Here is a 17586-nt window from a genome sequence, read left to right as displayed (position 1 = left end):
TGATTTTTTGGTGTATCATTTTTTCGGTTATATCAAAACGCCAAAAATTGATTTTTTGCTGCACTTTGGATGCGTCTGGCAAGGGAAAGCTGAAAAAGATCACTGCCAGACTTGTTCCGTTGATATACTGTGGTGCATATCTAGATATGTGCACACTCGAATTTCGGTTATATCAAAACTGCCAAAATATGCTGCCGGCTCTCGGTCTATATGTATATAATTATTCAATGATATTATTTTATAATCCATAAATACCTCATATCAAATCAAAAACGTTCTTGGATTTTTAAGTATGAAACTTTAACCAAAACAAATACGCGCCGAAATAGCTCAGTTGGGAGAGCGTTAGACTGAAGATCTAAATGTCCCCGGTTCAATCCCGGGTTTCGGCAGTGGGGTTGATACCTTTTTTTATTTTTATTTCCACTAATCCATTTTATTTTTGTTGACAAGAGAGCGCTTCTTCCGTAGGGTTATGGTTATTTACAATCTAAGTAGGTACAATCAATTAAATATGTTAAGAAATTCAATCAAGCTACAAAAACACCTATAAGATCATATTCAAGACAAGGACCATAGTTAAAACAATTTTTTCCTGAAGAAGCAACTTTCATTGGAAATTATGTACATTGTACATAAGCTACATCTTACATACCTACATAGGTACATAATGTACATATTTCTAACTTTCTTGAACTAAAATACATACAGGGTGTCCCACAGTCACCGCCCCAAATGAAAACCATGGATTCCTGAGGTCATTTTAAGTAGAAAAACTTAAGAGGTAATTTTCTCGTTTTCGTCCCGTTTTCGAGTTACCACGGTTTTTATGATTTTTGCTCTCTTGTCCTTTAACTGGCCTTATCTTTGCCAAACTACGTTTGATTTGAAAGCTTTTTTTTTACAACCAATCAAGAATTTATTACAGTTTAAGTTTGTCTCAAAACTTTTTTTTCTGCGGACAACCGTTTCCCCACAATTTTGCATCAAACTCAATTTTCTTCGTTTTTTAAGTTGTTTTTACACTTTCATATCATTTTAGTCAAAAAAACACGTTAATGAGTATTAATTTTTTGTGCTTTTTATTAAAGCCCAGTTTATTTTCATAAAAAAAATAAGTTTTATTTCATAAAAAAGGGTACTGAAAGTAATTAAAAAAAATAAACAAACTGAGTGAATTAAAAAAAAAATAATTTTTAAATACAAAATTAATTTAAATGAATTAAAACTTTTTCTGAGCTTTATCTATTTGTTCTTTTCTTAACCACAATAGCTCAGAAAAAGTTTTTAATTCATTTAAATTAATTTTTTATTTAAAAATTATTTTTTTTTTTTTTATTCACTCAGTTTGTTTATTTTTTTTAATTACTTTCAGTAGCCTTTTTTATGAAATAAAACTTATTTTTTTTATGAAAATAAACTGGGCTTTAATAAAAAGCACAAAAAATTAATACTCATTAACGTGTTTTTTTGACTAAAATGATATGAAAGTGTAAAAACAACTTAAAAAACGAAGAAAATTGAGTTTGATGCAAAATTGTGGGGAAACGGTTGTCCGCAGAAAAAAAAGTTTTGAGACAAACTTAAACTGTAATAAATTCTTGATTGGTTGTAAAAAAAAAGCTTTCAAATCAAACGTAGTTTGGCAAAGATAAGGCCAGTTAAAGGACAAGAGAGCAAAAATCATAAAAACCGTGGTAACTCGAAAACGGGACGAAAACGAGAAAATTACCTCTTAAGTTTTTCGACTTAAAATGACCTCAGGAATTCATGGTTTTCATTTGGGGCGGTGACTGTGGGACACCCTGTATATGTACATACATAGTTATAGCAGGTAAGGGTAACGCTCCTAGTTTCTTGACGTACGAGTTACCTACACCTAAAATTTCGAATTTGTTCTTTTTGTATCCTTTCCGGAATGGGTACCTCTTTCCTACCTAATTATATAGTTATGTACATATTACTTCCATAATTTTTTTTTTTTTTGTATCTACCACCCACGTCCCACATGCTAGACGACGAGTGGTCGCCGACTCATCTTCGTCTTTTGCCAACCCCAAATGAAAATGATGAGTGTGGCAAGTGGCAACTGCGACTGGCGATGGCGAAGAACATTTTCGGTAAAATTTTGTGTTGCTATGCGCTCGAAAGATTACGCGACAGCATATACACTTTTTTCTTGTAGGATTTGTTTGTTAAAGCAGAGCCGATTGATGCTTTTGTATAAACATACATCTATCTAAGAGAGATGACTAGAGGGTGTGTACTGCTTTGGAGACTGTTAAATTAAAAGCGCCACACAAATAATGAGTGTTAAGGTTGTGAACTAGAAACGAAAAAATAATAACCGATTTGGTGCTGTACTTGGATTGATAGACATTTAATTTTTATCTGATACAAAAATCATAAATGAATTTTTGAAACTATTCTCAGTTTCGGAATAGAATGAATTTCGTTCAAATTTTCCAAATAGGCGGAGCCAACCGTCAGTTTAGTTAGGTTTCAATAGGCGGCAAATAAAAGGTCGATTATTGCTCAATTTTTTTTAGTTTTATCCTTGTATTAATATCTTTTGTATATACAGGGTCAAAGTTAAAATAAAAATATGTCAAATTTATTTAAAAACAAGAAAAAGCATCATCAGAAATTATTTTTGAAACAAGAATTAAATGAATTAAAATGAAAGAAACCGTCAGCACAGCCCTTATTTGAATCAAGAAAATTGTCCAGGATAATATGGTCTACACGCCAAAACCGCGAATCTGCATTTTTGGACATTTTCACTTTAATGCGTCATTTTACTTGTTATCGGTCGCACTATTTCCAATTCTCCATCCGTTATATAGAAGCCTAAACTATAAATTTCCGTTGCACGATTTTCCATAAGATTGCATGAGTTTCCAGAATTTTGAAGCTATTTTTCTCAAAACTACAATTTTGCAGATTCATGGTTTTGGCTTTCTACCCACGATATGAAGTTAGTGACGAATGATTGACAACTCTCCACATAATCTGCAAAAACGAAAAGCATATCGAAAATGTGCGTATTTCTAGCTTAATCAACCGTCTTTTCGTCCCCCACTTTTTCTGTCATTCACATGCAGTATAAAAAAAATTGCAATAATTAAATATAAAAATGAGCACGTATACACCACAGTGCACATTAGAGTGACCGCAAGAAATGTTCAGCCTTTGCCGATTTTAAGATAGCCTAAATTTCAGCTCGATTGTATAAGGCTAAATGGTGCCGACACTGGCTCAAAGCACCAAAAATCACTATTTTGCAAAGAAAATTATCTCTAGCTCCGAAATAGATGGGGCTATTTTCACTTTTTATATATTAAATTGAAGGAAGTGTTTTTACACATATAAATCAAATGCTAAATTTGTTTAGTCTTACTTTAAAAAAATATATATATAGGGTGTCCCACAGTCACCGCCTCAAATGAAAACCATGGATTCCTGAGGTCATTTTAAGTCGAAAAACTTAAGACGTAATTTTCTCGTTTTCGTCCCGTTTTCGAGTTACCAAGGTTTTTATAATTTTTGCTCTCTTGTCCTTTAACTGGCCTTATCTTTGCCAAACTACGTTTTATTCGAAAGGTTTTTTTTACAACCAATCAAGAATTTATTACAGTTTTAGTTTGTCTCAAAACTTTTTTTTCTGCGGACAACAGTTTCTCCACAATTTTGCATCCAACACAATTTTCTTCATTTTTTAAGTAGTTTTTTACACTTTCATATCATTTAAGTCAAAAAAACACGTTAATGAGTATTAATTTTTTGTGCTTTTTATTAAAGCCCAGTTTATTTTCATAAAAAAAATAAGTTTTATTTCATAACAAAGGCTACTGAAAGTAATTAAAAAAAAAATAAATAAACTGAGTGAATTAAAAAAAAAATAATTTTTAAATAAAAAATTAATTTAATGGAATTAAAAACTTTTTCTGAGCTTTATCTATTTGTTCTTTTCTTAACCACAATAGCTCAAATGGTGCCGACAATGGCTCAAAGTACCAAAAATCACTATTTTGCAAAGAAAATTATCTCTAGCTCCGAAATAGATGGGGCTATTTTCACTTTTTATATATTAAATTGAAGGAAGTGTTTTTTACACATATAAATCAAATGCTAAATTTGTTTAGTCTTACTTAAAAAAAATATATATACAGGGTGTCCCACAGTCACCGCCTCAAATGAAAACCATGGATTCCTGAGGTCATTTTAAGTCGAAAAACTTAAGACGTAATTTTCTCGTTTTCGTCCCGTTTTCGAGTTACCAAGGTTTTTATGATTTTTGCTCTCTTGTCCTTTAACTGGCCTTATCTTTGCCAAACTACGTTTTATTCGAAAGGTTTTTTTTTACAACCAATTTAAAATTTCAGCACTGACCTCAAAAAAGAGCTGATTGCAAAAACTCTGTTTACAATGAAACTTTCTATGCTATAGATTGATGTAAGGCAGGCATGTCAAACTCAATGGTTATAAGGGGCCAAAACAGCGAGATAAAAATTTGTGTGGGCCGCAGAACATGGTTAGCTACAATTTTTATATGTTAAACAATTTTGTAAAAAAAAAACATAAACTATTTTTTTTCATTTACCATTTTTTTCTCAGACCAAAGTTAGTTATTCAGAATTTTATAGGTAACTCATTCCTCTTAATGACTGAAATAACTGCTCGCATAGACAGGTACCTACTGTGAAATTTGCAAACGATTTTATATGGCAGTTTTCAAGTGCACAAAAAAAATTATAAAATCGGGCATTTCAACGATTTTGGAACTTACTTCGGAGTCAAATTAGAAATCGCTTTCCTCCATTAATTCCATGTCAAATCAAGAGAACTTGTCTTTCAAGAAATATTCTGCAAGCCTTTTTCATATTTTATAGTTTAGATTTTTTGCGTAGTATTTTTGATACGTCAAATCCTAGTTTATCTTCTGATGTTTCAAAAGAGCTAGGTTGCATTTGATTGTTGCATTTGTTCACATATTCGTTATATTATGAATAATTTTCCACGCAGTTTTGAGTTTAACTCAGATAAATGTTTTGCTACATCTAGGTAGGTATCATGAACTATAAACTCTGCAACCATTTTAGATAGCAAGACATGCTGGTTTAAAGACTTTTATCATTAAAAACTAAAAAAATTCCCAAGCCCCAGAATCGTTTGTAGGTTAACTCAGAATATTCGCTTCCTAGTTCACTTTAAGAATTCACATAACTTACCCCGATTTAAGCCGCGAGCTCTTATAAAATTTGTTATTTTGTTTGGTTTTCTCCCATATTATTTGTTGATTAGGAAAAAAAGGAGGTGCATGTGTGTCGAAAGCTGTGAACATAAAATCTAAATTATAATCTAAAACTTATTTTGTTTGGTTTTCTCCCATATTATTTGTTGATTAGGAAAAAAAGGAGGTGCATGTGTGTCGAAAGCTGTGAACATAAAATCTAAATTATAATCTAAAACTTAAAATTAATAAAAATGTCGACAGGACCGCAAAGTTATTCGATGTGGGCCGCATGCGGCCCGCGGGCCGCAAATTTGACATATCAGGCATGTAAGGTATCTGCTTCTTGTATGATTTAATAACAATAGAAGCACTAGATCAGAATCCAATTGACTTTGTAGTCGACGAAAAAAAATTCTATGAGAGTTCCGGTCACTCTAGTGCACATATAAACATAGTGCAAATAATGTGAACTACAACTTTGGTCTAGGTGCCAGCATACCCAAATCGATATTATAGCCTGTTTCCACTAGAGCACAATTGTAATAATTTCGCCCAAAAATTACTTTTTTCAAAAATTCAAACTTCTGTAGTTTGTCAGCCTCGAGTTCTGTACGTATACCAAAAGTGGTCGTTTGTCCACCCTACGTTTAGGAGATATTCAAAGTTTAAGTAGTTTTAATTAGTGTGTAAGTTTTAAAAATAAGAAAAAAAATGATATTTTTAAAATTATTTCTTGGTGAAAAATAACAACTATTGAAATATTAGTGTTAAAATAGTTTTAAGGCCGAAAGTCGTTAGAATTAAGAAAAATTAAGTATAACTTAGAGTGCCCGTATAGGGTCAGTAAGTTAGTTGTAAGTAATTGATAAGTAGGCTAGTTTTTATGAATTTTTGTCTAGCTTTAAGATGGTTTTAAGATGATGAAAACTAAAAATGAATTTAAAATTAAAAAAAAAAGATATTAAAAAAAAAAAATTTCTTTTACTGAAAAATTCAAAGTTCCATAAAATTCTCAAAAAATTACTTTTTTTCAAAACTTTAAATTTCTGTCGTCTAGTTCCTTACCACGTATACCAAAACTTGTCGTTTGTCCACTTTAAGTTTAGAAGATATTCAAAAAACAAATTTTGTACTGAAAAATCGCAATAAAAGTTGAGCATACACCACAGTGTATCTACTGAAAATTTTAAAATCCCCAAAAATTCCTTTCATTCAAAAATTCAAACGGCAATCGTTTCCACCTCGGGAAATGGATACAAACAAAAAATTATCGTTTACGGAAAAATCGATCTGAAAATCGTTTTTGTTTTTTTTTTTTCAATATTTTTTGATACAAAAGTTTGATTTTTCTACATAGTCTTAAATAAAAAGTTTTAAATATAAATAACTGCATGCCAATCTTTAAAAAAAAACAAACAAAATTTTCGTTAACTTTTTTATTTGAAAATATTTTATTTTTTCTAGATAAATTCGTCAAAAATCCAAAAATTCATATTTTTCTAAAAAAAAAACATTCAAAATACATACATATATAAAAAAAACGTAACAAAGTAGTTTTTGATCAGGTTTTGTTAAAATCCAACAATTTTTGAAAAAGATTTTTCTCAATATTTTTCAGGTTATATAAAAAATGTTTTAAGTAAAACTTTTAGTATCTATAACTTTTGTATTTAACTTTTTTCAATATGAGGTCTTTTGACAGAAATTGTAAAAAAAAAAACAATTTTGACACCCACCCCACTTTTTCACCCATCACCCACCCCCTTTTTCCCAATTTGTTTGTGGGCAATTTATTTTTTCCCTTTAATATATAATATATAGTCTTTACCATTTATCCATTTATCCTAAATTTTCTTATGCTGCTAATAATTTTTTCAACTTTTGCCCTCTGAGCAAACCGAATTGGCGCTGGTCTATTGAGTCCAAATGATTTTAAACTTAACGCAACTTAACGCAACTTAACGGTAGGTATCTGTTTTAGAAAAACACAGTTGCAGTCAGTAGATGGGTTAGTTACTCCATTTTTATATTTGTAGATAAAAATCCATTAAATTGTTGGTTTTGATTGATATTTTTTGAAAATAATGCAAAATGTGACTTATACCACTTTCAAATATAACGAATCATTATTTGGAAATAACTAAAGTACCTACCTACTAGGCTTGTGTAGTTCGCGAAAGAACTAGTTCATCTTGGTGAACTAGTGAACTTAGTTCACTAACTTAGTTCAATTTATTTCGCGAATAACGAAAAAGATTTTTTTCAACAAACTAAACAGCAACCTAGAGCAGTCGTAATATGACATTACAAAACAGCTTGCGCTCACCTTACATTATCATTTTTTTAATACATTTTTCGGGTCTTATACGCCGATATAGCGCCCTTTTAACCCGACATACGTTTAAACTATAGGGGTACAGAAACCAAAGTGCATATGAAATTGCATCCAATTCTTTGTGGAGCGAAATCAGTTCTTCTTTTTCCCAAGATTTAGATGTAAAACAAAATAATAATAAGGTCGATTGTGCCAGTATCATCGTTTCTTCTTCAAGGACCACTTATTCTTATTTCTGAGCAAGAACAAAAACAAGTAGCATCTTGATCCTTACATTACTATGATTTCGATTTAATGAAAGCCAAACGAACTTCTTCTAGACTTTCGTCAAGAATCAGAAAGCTCGACAAGTATATGAACGAAATTGAGAATTTTTATAAAAAATAAAATATGTAGGTATCTCTTATTTTTAGGTTGTATTTGTTTTATTATGTAGAAAGCGTCAATTTTACATAAATTTGGATACAGTTTGTACAGACTAATTTTGTTTTTTAATTCTAACAAAACCGGAGTGATTAAAATAAATTGAACTAAAATGAGCTAGTTCAGAACTAGTTCAGTAGCGTGATTTGAACTAAAACGATCGATCACTCAAATGAACTAAAGTGCTTAACTCTACTACCTACCTACCTCAAATTCTGGCCTCCTAGCCGCAGGAACACACATCCATATATAAAAATAATCTTCTAAAAAATCCCCAATAACCGTTTCTAGGTTCACCAACATTTTACTCCTACAGCGCCATCAAAACCATTTCAATTCAAATCTCTACACGCGAACTAAACAAACTCTCCAATATTATATTGAAACGAATAAAACGTATACCACACCTTTTATATATCCTTTTCGCATTTGCTCTGTTTTTATGTCCATCACCCGCATTGTTATTATATTTGCAATGCAATCAAACAGACCAAACATATAAAATCCACACAAAAAAAGGGAAAAGATCAATAGGAAAAATACATCTCCAGTGTTCCTTTTCTTACCAATGCAAAACAAATTGTCTACCCCCATAAAATGAAATGAAAATATTTTTCTTTTCAGTTGCTCGTACTCGTTGCTCTCCCTAACTTCGTTCGACAACTTGGTGTTGGTAGCCAGAAAATTGGAAACCTCGTCTAAATGTCTGTGCGGTTTTAAATGCTTGCTTAAATATCGAATCGAAATACACGACGACGAAGGCAGCCGAATTAAATTAAAACAAAATAAAAAATTTCGTTGCCAAAATTTAAGTTTATATAATTGTAAAAGTTATCCAAAATGTAAATGAATAGTTTCTGCAACGAAATTTGTACTCTTAGTTTTTGTTTGTGACTTGGTTTTAATCATTTTTTGTGTGAAAACTCGAAAAAATTATTGTTCGTCTCTTCTCGGGCTGGTTCATCAAAAAAAAATCTTAAATTTTCCCTACTCTACATATAATCAATACCCATCTCGCTCTGTCGCACTCGTTTTTCAACTAGTGTGGTTTCGGTTGGTTGCGAAAACGCCTGCTAAATTGTCTATCAAGTGTGTTGGCTGACGACAATTCTCAGAAAGAAAATTAATGTCAAATATGAAAATTAAGTTATATGTGTGGAATGTTTTATGAAAATAACGTTGATAGCTTCGATAGTTTCCCGGTGATGTAATTATATGAAAGAAAAAAGTGGTAAAGTTCTTTTTTTCTATTTCTTGAAAAAATATGTATTTTTTTTTTTTCAATAAATAACTGGTGTAGATATCTGCCTTTTGTGCTAACCTTTTCTCTCACTCGCACAATTGCATCAGAAAAAATATTCTCACTCTAACGTGTGCCGTGTGTACGGAGTTTGTGTCATTGCCATCATTTTTCACTTGGTGTATATTTTTAATATTGTCTACTCCTTTCAACCATCTAAATGCACAGGAATAAACGAGACAGAAATATGAGGAGAAAAAATTTAGAATTTTTGATGGCAGTAGCAACGGCAGCCTAGCAGCAGCAGACAAATATTTCTCATGGAATTTTTAAAAACCACAAATTAGTGAATTACTTTTCATGAATTTATCTTATGTCACATCCTAAGTAACTGTATAGTAAACAAATTGTGTGAAACTGTTAAAGTAATAACCGTAAATTGTGTATTCATTCAACTTTATCGGTGTTGAAAGTTTTCCTTTTCTTTTCTTTCTTTTTTTCTTGTGAAAGAAACTACTGAAGTTGGTCGATTTGCCTGCCGTGGTTTTGTGGTGGCGGTGTTGTGTTGTTCTTTTTTTTTTTGGTGGCTTCTTTAATGGTGCGTATGGCGGTGCCAGCTCGGCTCTTGGTGATTAATTTATCAATTTTTATAAAAATTGAAAAATCCCTATTGGAACTATAAGTTGGTTTGTTCTTTAAAAAATATCCTGCGAACAAAATTTCAATTAGTTTAATTTTTTTTTTCCTTCTTGAGTGGGAGTGAGAATGTTGAGTGGAGAGAAGATTATGAATCAAACACAAAAAAAAAAAAAAAAACAGAAAAGGATGTAAGATTTTATTTGACAGATGTGTGTGGGGAAGTGAAATGGGGATGGGACGATGACGGTGATTTCCTTTCGGCGACACAGTGCAGTCAGTACCTCTACTCAAATTTCATTAAACGGACGGCAAAGTAGAAAGAAAGGAGTGAAAAAAATGTCCTATTTTTTGTGTGTGGTGGGGTGTTGGTGAATATGCACTTGCTGCGCAGAATGCTTTTTTTATTTCTTCTGTTAAATTGACGTTATCAGGTTCTTATAACTGTATTCTTTTTTGTTTCACCATAAAAAAATAACAAAAAGAGATTTCATTAATAATAATGCATAAATGTTTTTTTTTTTTATTATTTTCTTTTACTTCTTTTAAATCACCTTGCTGCTTTTTAGAATAATTTTTGTAGGTACTTTTGTTTTCTCGTTTTAATGCATTGATGGGGAAATATAATTCTTTCTCTTTTTTGCTTTTGATTTTTCACATTTTCAAATTCACATAGGTAGTTCTGTTGTTTTTTTTGTCGTCTGTCTTCCTTGGTCGTATTTATACAGTGGCATGAAAAGTAGTCAGGGTTGTTATATTTTTTTATTTGAATGTTGAGATCAATTTACGAACAAATAAGAAAATAAGAAAAAAAAAAATACTAAATAAAATGCAATAGCCATTCTTAGTTCTTCAATTACATTTTTATTAATTAAGTATCACCTGTGTCTTAGCATTTAATTCATATATTTTTCAATTTGTTGGGTTTAAAAATATGGTTATGAGTATGGTGATGGTCCATGCGACACTTAAAGTTCAGGGAGACTAAATACCAGACTCCTTAGAAGTAGCAGAAACTCACAGTACTGAGTACTGTGGCAGAAACTTAATAGCCTTTTATTAGTCCCGAACCAAATATAATTTGTATAATTTTTATATTATTATGTATTTTTTTTAATTATGTACCTATGTATTTTGGAAATTACATATACAGTCAAAAACGATACAAAACCTGCATCCATCTGAGCATTATCTATCTACCGTGTGGTTAAAATAAACAAATGCAAAATTCAAAATTTCTGTTCAACGAAAAAATACACTCCTGCTCAAATTTAACGCACGTCCTATTTATTTTACAGTAAATCCCTACTATTACTTTATGCCGCAGTATCATGGTTATTTTCTCAAACGAGACAGGAGTGATCTTAAATTCAAGGTATGGAATAAAATATTTGTGGGGAAGATTTGGGGAGAGATTTGCTGAAATATCTGTCATCCCGCGAACATTTTAAGAGTAGAGTCATAAATTTGCATGCAGTAAAATCAGCTCAACTACACCTACGTTAAGTACCCAAAGATACTTGACTGATGTCCTCGAACAACATACGGTTCCAATCACTCCTAGATTTAGTCCACAGTTTAGTCTGGTGCACGATAATGCATGCTAAAGTAGTTTGAGAATATCTTCTAGATTTCAATATTCCGGCTTTGGATTGACAACACATTCCGGATTTGAATTCAATAAAACATGTCTAGGAAATAATAAAAAGATGCATTCGCGACCGAAATCCACATCCAAGTAGTCTTGATCAACTGAAAACTTCAGTGAGAGAAGTGTTACAACAAAACCTTCAAAAGTTAATTAGTGGAAAGAAAAGGTTGTCATATGCGCTAGAGGAGACAGGTACTTAATAAAATTATTTTAAAGAACTGTCATTTGCTTCCATTAAAAAAAAAAAAATAAAAGTTTTTTTTATATTGACATTTATTCTTCTAATAGTCTAACTGACAATTGAAAAATTAGGGCTAACACAACAAATGTTATTCAAAAGATTCAATAAAAACAATCAATTCAATTCAACAAACACATTTGAGGCGTTCAGAATATTGTGCATTATTTTGAACCTTGAGAACCTTTTTTTCAGGGAATAAAGGAACTTTTGAAATACATAGATTTTTCACAGATCAATAGCTCTTTATCTCCAGAATCACTTTTTTAAATTCTATTGATATAAAACGAAAACCTTAATTTTTAAGGCCTTTAAACATCCAACCTATAGAAAAGTGGACTTTACGCATTATTATTCTGAACGCCTCATTTGACAGTTCCCACGAAATTGTTCTAATCTGTTTTGACTCAAAAGCAAGAACAGAAAATACTGTTCATAAGTGTTCCAGGTAGCTCAATGAGCAAGAAACTAGAACGGTTCTGAACAGAAAAAACTCAATGAACAATAAAGGGCTGTTCTTTTCTGTCCGGGACAGTCCAGAACAGCATCGTTAAACACACATTATAAATACACTTGATATAACTTTATGAGCATATAAGCCGCGTTCCATTTAATGTGGTGAACTACTCAATAGCTTATGGTACATCTAGTACATTTGCTATTAGATTCACTCATGCTCTTCCGTCTTCTATAGTTAGTAAAGTAGTGGGCCCAACAACTCCTAAGGAGAATGGGGCTATTAGAGAAAATAAAACAATTTATAGCTTCGACTAGAACCCAAATGTAACAGTTGGATCAAAGATGGAGAATTTACTATTACAGAGTTATCTGACTGTGATATTTTTTCTGAAAAGGAATTTAAGTTCAGAATTATCAGTTTCAAAGCAGGCATTGTTCTACAAAATTATATTTGTTGTTAATTCAAGGGGTTCTATGTTATCTAGCAACTTTGGCACTACATCCTTACTTATAGGATCTAATTTATGTCATTTTCGACCGCCCTTAAACTCCTATGCCAATGAAGACTGACAGATCTTTAACATTTTAAAGCACTCTCCATTATGGAAATTTTGAGCAACGATTGGTCTTTGAATCATTTGAAAGTTATTATTGTCTAATGCTGCTAAACTTTTGCAAATTTCACCTTGAACTGAACATTATTAGAAATAACTTATGTTAAAAAAAATTTCCGACAGCAATTTTGATAAAAGCACCGAAAGAAACGCATTTATTATAAACAATAATAAAACAAGTGACGTTTTTTTTTTTAAATTTCGATTATGTTAAGTAAAGGTGAATGCGGCGTCAAATTTACAACTTTAACTTGATGACTTGCAATTTAAAACTTTATAATACGAGCAGTATGGATTGGTGCGTTAGCTTATTGTATTATGCATGGCAAAGGCTAAAGAAAGTCTTTCAGTTGAGGGAACGCTGACTCCAATACTTCCTTTTAGGTTATTCCAGTTATTTTTGTGCATTAAACATTAAGCTCCAATGCTCCATAACATTTGATAGTACCCTAGACAATTGCTCCACCACTGATGATGTGTTAGAAATCGTTCCTCTTTACTGGCATTCAGGGGTTTTTTTTACAACTTTAACTTCTTAACCAATAATAAACACACCGAACAATCCATTTACTTACGCCTGCTTAAAATTTGATATTGGATGATTTGAAGATTTTGAATGATTTACGTCTGTGAGATGGTGCGATCACTGTAGAATGTAGATGTCCTTGCTTTATATTTTTTTTCAAAAAAAAGAGTATTGTCAACGCAAGTTGTACTACGATCAATTTTTTTACAATTTGTGGGTTTGAAAAACCTCTAAGTGGTAAGCTTCTATTTTAACTTTCTCAGTTATATTTAAAATTTTTTATTTAATTTAATTTAACGTTAGTTATACTGAACTATAATTTTGTACTAGTTATCTAAAAAAATATTGACGTATGCAAGTAATTTCACAACTGCCTTTATTCAAATGAACCAAACTCTGTTAATTAGGTATTTTTGCCACGCTTTTTGAAAACTTTAGAAAAATCAGGATTCTTGGTATAGCAAATCCAAAATCCGAAAACGATGGTAGGTGCACGAAAGTAGACAAACTAAATAATGAGTAGTTGTTGGGCGTACTACGCGTACTTTTACCTTATAAATACATTATAATGTAAATACATATAAGTCTAAAATGTCATAAACATCTGACAATACTAAAGGTAGTGATAAACTCGGATCATTTTTAACTGCTCTATAACTTCTATATTGAAGAAAAACGAAATTTCAAACTCATTTACCTCGATGAGGATTGCAATGCATAAGTGGTTTCTAAGATGAAGGTTCCTCCTTAACCTATCGCTACAAGCAAACTTATGCTAAAGCAGGACGCTTTAAGGAACCAACTTTAGATGGACTCAGAGTAATACTTGCCTGGCAACCAAACAAATATGGCCATGTATAGACGTTCAAAGTTTTGAAGCAGAAAAATGGTAAAAATATCAAGCTTTAGTCTAGGCGCACACATGTGATTTTGATCGCGCGATTATTCAGCAAATTAGATGACAAGAATTACAATGACTGTAGACACAATTTTCAAATTTTTAATCTCGGGAAGCATGTGTGGCAGGCATTGAAATCCTTGTGATCCATTTTTGCGACTGAATAATCGCGCGACTAAAATCGCATTAGTGCGCCTAGCCTTAACGATCATACTTTAGAACTGTTCGCATAAATCTGTTTTGCAGTTTTGTCTAACTTTGAGTGAGTAACCCGCGCAGCAATGATTAATGCGGTGGACTTTCAAACTAAAGGTTTTGGGTTCAATTCTAGCCTTCATCACGTACATATACATTTTTTTCGGGCTACTGTCTCTTGCAGAGAATTGACAAAGCCTCAAAGATTATCATTGCTATACAAAATTGCCGTTCGGAGGTAAATTATAGATCCCCTTCATTTGTGCAAGTTAATAATACGCACAAAATAATGGCTGAGTGTTGTATGTCACTAGAACTTGCTCCTTTATTTGTCATTTTGTTGTGCAACAAATTCATCTATTATTTTTACATTTTTGTATCGTTACTCAATAAAGAAGAGCTGTATAATATTATTCAAAATGGGTTTGGTATTCAAAATCAATAACATCTCATTTGATATTAATCGAAACGAACGAATTTTCGACTCAAGGAAAGTAAGTATTTTAGAAAGATCTGTTGATAGACATTGTTAGCAAATGAAGTGTCCAGGGGAAAAACAGCACATGTCCATTGCAACTAGTTGCGAGAAAAACGCATTTTAAAATTTTGTTCTCCATACACCTTAGTGCTAAAAGCACATCATTTATTTATTTTTTTTAGCAAAGCTTAAATTTGTTTTCTATAAGTAAGAATGCCATCAGATAGTGCTCGGTAGATACTACAAGACAAAAAGAGGACATGTGCCGTTTTTCCTCTGGACCCATCCAATGTTTGAGCTACTTTTCGACTACACTTAATGTTTTGATTTCACTTGAGTGACGAAATTCAAGGCATAGTATGTCTTTGGTGTGTGCATGGAAAATCATCAGGAGTGTACGATTATAATTTATGAATAACTTAAGTCGCCAAAAGTCTCAGATGTGAACATGTTCCAATTTGAATTTAAAAATGGGAAATGTTTGCTTTTAAATTTGGTTGTTAAAATTGTAGTAATATATAGAAATCTATCAGAGTCAATGTAGATTTTTTGTGTAATGAGGAGACACCAAAACATATCAACTAGGCTGTCCCTGACTGTTTTAAAATTTTTTTTAATTTCAGAACGCATACTGACTCGAAAAATTTTCAATAAATACAATATAATATATATTTACCCGTGGTAACTTACTTTTTAATTGCTTCCATCCATAATAACTATAAATTATAGTTTTTTTTTCATTTAAAAATTCTGTAAAAGTTGATGTCAAATTTTTAAAATAGTTTTTTTTTTATTTTGTTCTTAAAAAAAAAATTATTTCCATACAAATATGTATTTGAATACCTTATACATAACTGCTAAATAATAAGATAATTTCTTATTCTAAACAATTCATTATAATTATGTTCAAGCAAACAGTAAATACAAAATAAATAAGTTCATAAAACCAAAACCAAAACATGAATATTAGGTTTTGGTTTTATGAACTTATTTATTTTGTATTTACTGTTTGCTTGAACATAATTATAATGAATTGTTTAGAATAAGAAATTATCTTATTATTTAGCAGTTATGTATAAGGTATTCAAATACATATTTGTATGGAAATTTTGAATGTAATCTTTTAAAGGAACTATTTTCCAACCAGAATCAACAAACATTTTAAAAATAAATGATTTAACTCGAGAGAAAAAAAATTTTATGTATGAGCTAAAAATTTCCCATACAAATTTGTATGGGGAAAGTATGACCTTAGAGGCACGGGTTAATGACCTCCAAAAAATTTGTTTTTGCTAAATTCCCCTTATTTAGGCCCTAAACTTTCGATCTGGGGGGTGTCTCCCCCGAAAACATCACTTTGGGAAATAACGGACACCCTAATATACATACATACATATCTAAGTGGATCTTGGAGAGATAAACTGTTTACTGTGGAAAAGACAAACATTTTTCTCTTTTTCTTGTCCCTGTTACTTCTTTTTGCTTCTATTACTTCATACTTTCCCAAACACGAAAAAAAATATTAAATTTTTTTAATCAATTTTTTCCGAACATTTTTTAATTAAATTTACATAATATACATCAATTGAAAAAGCTTGAACATCAAAAAGTGATACTTTATTACCATGTCGAATGCTGACAAAGAATTTCATTAACAAGAACAATTAACATCTTCAACTTCTGACGCAATGTTACAAATGCGCCACCCCGTTTGGTTATTGTACTTAACTTAAACCCAGTATTTGAAACTGTCTACTATCTCCTGTAAGTGTTGAGCCACATACAAAATATTTTGAATCCATTTCAAAGGTGATTTACGCACATGTGGTCTACTGCATCCATTAATCCATCATCATTTCATTTCTCACTTTAATTTTCATCATGTGTTAACTTTTAACAGATAAACAAGTACAAAGTACAATAAGTTGACCAATTGCATACATTATAATTTATAACAACGCTGTTTGTTTTCGCAGTCACTGTCGTCGTTTAGTCGATGTTGGTCGGCTACTGAAATGAAATACCAAAGAAGAGAGGTGAATGTTCGCTTTGGTTGGGGATACACTTACATAAACATATATGCATTAGTATTGTTGTTTTTTTTTTATAAATTTTTTTTTCTTTTGCGTTTTTATCTGTCTCTTCTGTTGGTGTTATTTTATTATAATTTCTATTATTGTTGTTTTTTTTTTTTGTTTTTCTATTTTTTGAACACCGTATTATTAATCGGTTGTGATTTTTCAACATTATGGGAAGGCGAAATATTTGAATGACCATTTCGAAAGATTCCGTTATTGAAAAGCACTTTCGATTTTTTATTTTTGTCTTTAAAAAAATACATATTTATGATAATATGTTTTTCTGTGTACGTAATACACGTACATATAACATTACTCCCTCAAAAATGTTTTAATGAAACTATCACTGCTCGTTGTTAATTGTACATACCAGGGATGTTGTGAATATTTGCATCCGCAAATGCGGGTCTTCCGCATGATTTGGGACATCCGCATCCGCGATAGTCAATGCGGGTTTTCAAGCGGATGCGGGTGCAAGGAAGATGCGACAAGAAAGAAGTTGGGGGGACCAAGCGAATGGCGCGTACTGTTACTGTTACTGATTTTTAATTTAGATTTTTGATGCAGAGAAAGTGGCGG

At 31.4% G+C, this 17586-nt stretch overlaps 1 protein-coding gene and 1 non-coding gene across 3 annotated transcripts in view; both read left to right on the top strand.

Annotated features, from left to right (window-relative positions):
• The first annotated feature begins 319 nt into the window (after positions 1–319).
• Positions 320–392, top strand: Trnaf-gaa (transfer RNA phenylalanine (anticodon GAA)). The gene has a single exon. It is a non-coding gene; the product is annotated as a tRNA-Phe (tRNA).
• Positions 393–8844: 8452 nt separating this feature from the next.
• Positions 8845–17586, top strand: part of LOC129911700 (serine/threonine-protein kinase minibrain) — a 122990-nt gene continuing 114248 nt past the window's right edge. Inside the window, exon 1 of one of the 2 annotated variants that reach the window (XM_055989572.1) lies at positions 8845–9225. The gene's annotated coding sequence lies outside the window, so the exon portion shown is untranslated. Of the gene's footprint in view, positions 9226–9278; positions 9833–17586 lie in introns of those variants that run through there. The other variant, XM_055989573.1, reaches the window with a different exon arrangement.

The sequence above is a fragment of the Episyrphus balteatus genome, chromosome 2 (assembly GCF_945859705.1).
Source record: "Episyrphus balteatus chromosome 2, idEpiBalt1.1, whole genome shotgun sequence".
NCBI classification, from domain to species: Eukaryota; Metazoa; Arthropoda; class Insecta; order Diptera; family Syrphidae; genus Episyrphus; species Episyrphus balteatus.
This window is presented reverse-complemented; position numbering and strand designations above follow the sequence as displayed.